Below are 3132 nucleotides of genomic sequence, written 5' to 3' on the forward strand. Positions count from 1 at the left end.
AAAAGATCCTAGATTGTTTAATGACATTCTTAGGACTCCTAAAATAATTATAATTATTATTTTTTCTGTGTCGAAGAATCTTGGGAAACCCAACAATAGGTTGGCAAGAGATAATTTTTGGCAAGAATGATAATAGTTTTAGGTTGAGTGCCAGAATTGCTAGATTTCTTGAGAATTTAAATGGTAGAATAAGATGTTCAAATATTTGAAGTGAGTGCTTGAAAGAGCAAGTTGAATGGACAGCCATCCTATTGTTTGAGCTGCCCCAAGCAACAGGAAAGTCCTGCAGTCAGCTTGGGCTGCTCCAAACGGCAGAAAATGGCCTATCATTTGGCTCCCAAATAGTAGGAAAATGGCCTGCTGTTAGGATTAGCCTACACAGTGGGAAAATCATTTTTTATTTTTATTAATTTGAGTCATCACTCGTGATCTAATAAAATCTGGTGTTAAATTAACAGCGTATCTTATTTTAAGCAGTAAAGATGCCCATAACACTTATAAATATTCGCAGATAAAAGGCAAATGAATGGTCATATCTAAGAAGTCTACCCTACACAAATCACGTAGAGACAAAAAAATGGTATGGAGATATTTATTTCCCGTACTTGGACCGATTTGCTACAATGAGATTGTGTCAATAATTGATTAAAAAACACATCTTTTTTTATTATAAAGTTTACTAAATTTAATCACTACTTAAAAGGACTTTTAAGCTGGCATGGCCTCCCAATTGTACAGTTCAAAATTAGGTGGATTCTTTGGTGATTGAGTTTGACCCAAGTAATGATTTCCAGCAGGGCTATCCTTTATCAAAATTACTTTACCCAAATGGACTGTATGAATTCTAATAATGATAATGGTTGTGGTGTGTTTTTTTATTTAGAAATATAATAAAATAATATATTTTTTATTTTTTTAAATTATTTTTAATATCAACACATCAAAATAATTTAAAAACATAAAAAAATTAATTTTTAATAAAAACGATTTAAAATTTATAAAAACACGATATATAACCCCATTACCAAACAAGTATTATATCAAATCAATTGTTATTTCAATCCCTGTTTGACATATTACTATCAATCTATCATGCATGTTAAATATGTGTTGGTAAGCCAATATATTAAACCCAAATGAAAGGGAGATTTTATCAAACTAACACGATTGTTGCTAAGAATTTCAAGGACTTTTACATACTCGTTAATAAAAATTATGGTTTTATTAATGAATCGCTAATAAAAAATAAAAATAAGGATTGTAAATATTCACTATTATAATTAGCAGTTAATTATATCCATTGTAGATGAAATCCTCAGCGCTGGAAAGATTCGAGTACAGTGACCCACCAACAGAGTGTTGAAGAAATTCTTAATTGTTTCTTACAGTGAGTGAATCATTAAACTAATCTGATGATGTGGTTCCTGTTAGAAGAGCACGTAAAAAACAATCAAGAAAACCGAAAGGGATTTATTAGAGGTTTACATGATCGTTAATTTCAGAGCTCGTGGAATTAATCGAAATACACGCAAGCTGGCTCAAACACCCATATTAAAAAAAAAATATAGTAATCCAATACAAGAACACTCATCACCTTGAAAAGAAGAACTCCCAGTTGGTAGTGTTTCAGTTGTCCCTCTTTTTTCTTTTTTAATTTTGTCCAATTACACGTTTTGAACACTAGTCTGTTGGTTGGTCATTGGCCACAAATCTTTCCAATGCTGAGAATTTTGTCTGCAATGGATATAACTTTTGCTGAGAATTTTGCACAGTTCAATTGGTTGCACTACTCCTAATGGTCAACCTATTATTTTTGTACTGGTTATGTTGTTAGGAGTAGTGCTACCACCCGATATAAAAATTGGTATTTTTTTTTTCTTGTCCTTTTTTCTCTTTATCCTCATTCTCCTACACTAGACCAGAAACCTTCCTCTCTTTCTCTCTCTCTTCTCATCAAGAGTTTTCCCCTACCTACTCACTTCCTTGTTTCTTTCCCCTCATTCCACCACAAACCACAACTTCCTTCTCCTTCACCAACCACCACCTTTGAAGATTTACCACCACCACCACTTCCACAACCTTTCCTTCAACAATTATAAGTGAGGACTCTATAACACTCTTAATTTTATAAAATTTAATGTGATTTGGTGATTATATTAGGGTTTAGTTGAATTTAGATCAATTTGATATAAATTATATCAAATAATGCTATACATTACGACACTGTTTATTTTTGTATTTTGAAAGCGCTTTTGAAAAAATTTAAAATTTTTTTATTTTTTTCCTTACTTCAAATTAATATTTTTTGGTGTTTTTAGATCATTTTGATGCGTTGATGTCAAAAATAATTTTTAAAAAATAAAAAATATTATTTTAATATATTTCTGAATGAAAAGTACTTTGAAAAAAATATTATTTTAATACATCAATTAAATGTAACTTAGATTAATTACGGTTTATATGATTGGAGATCATTGATGAATTTTAAGAGAATTGGAGATAATTGATGAAGTTTGTCAAATTGATATATCTTGATGAGAATTGTTTAGGATTGATAAATTTTAGGAGAATTGGTGGGAATTTGTGAGAATTGATGAATTTTTTAATATTTTATAATTTTTGTATATTAGGTTTTATGTTAATTGTGTAATTTTTTACAATCTCTATTTTTTGGTGAGAATTTATGATAATTGATGAATTTTGGGAAAGTTTGTGTGAATAGTTGAATTTTTAAAAAACATTATGTGATTTTTCTTTGGAATTAGAGAGAATTGGTTAGTGCTTGAGATTAATATGGTTCAATTAGTTATAAACTAGATAAATTAATTATTATAAACTATGATACTATTGATTTGAAACATTATAAATTTGATTATCATTTCATCAATTAGTTATAAACTAGATCATTTCATCAAGTATTATAAGGAACCTCAACTAAATTTGAGTTGATTTGAAACATACAAAAACACTAGGCTTACCTTTCATTTGGAACCATGCCTTACATTTTCTTATTGCTTTTAGTTTTGAGAAGATTAGACTTGATGTTATTAGATATAATCATTTGCCTAAATGATAGTTTGATATTTTTCAAGCTTTATAAAAATATTTTTCTTTAGTGCTGCTAGTGTTAAT

This window comes from Populus trichocarpa, chromosome 5 (genome assembly GCF_000002775.5).
Source record: "Populus trichocarpa isolate Nisqually-1 chromosome 5, P.trichocarpa_v4.1, whole genome shotgun sequence".
NCBI classification, from domain to species: domain Eukaryota; kingdom Viridiplantae; phylum Streptophyta; class Magnoliopsida; order Malpighiales; family Salicaceae; genus Populus; species Populus trichocarpa.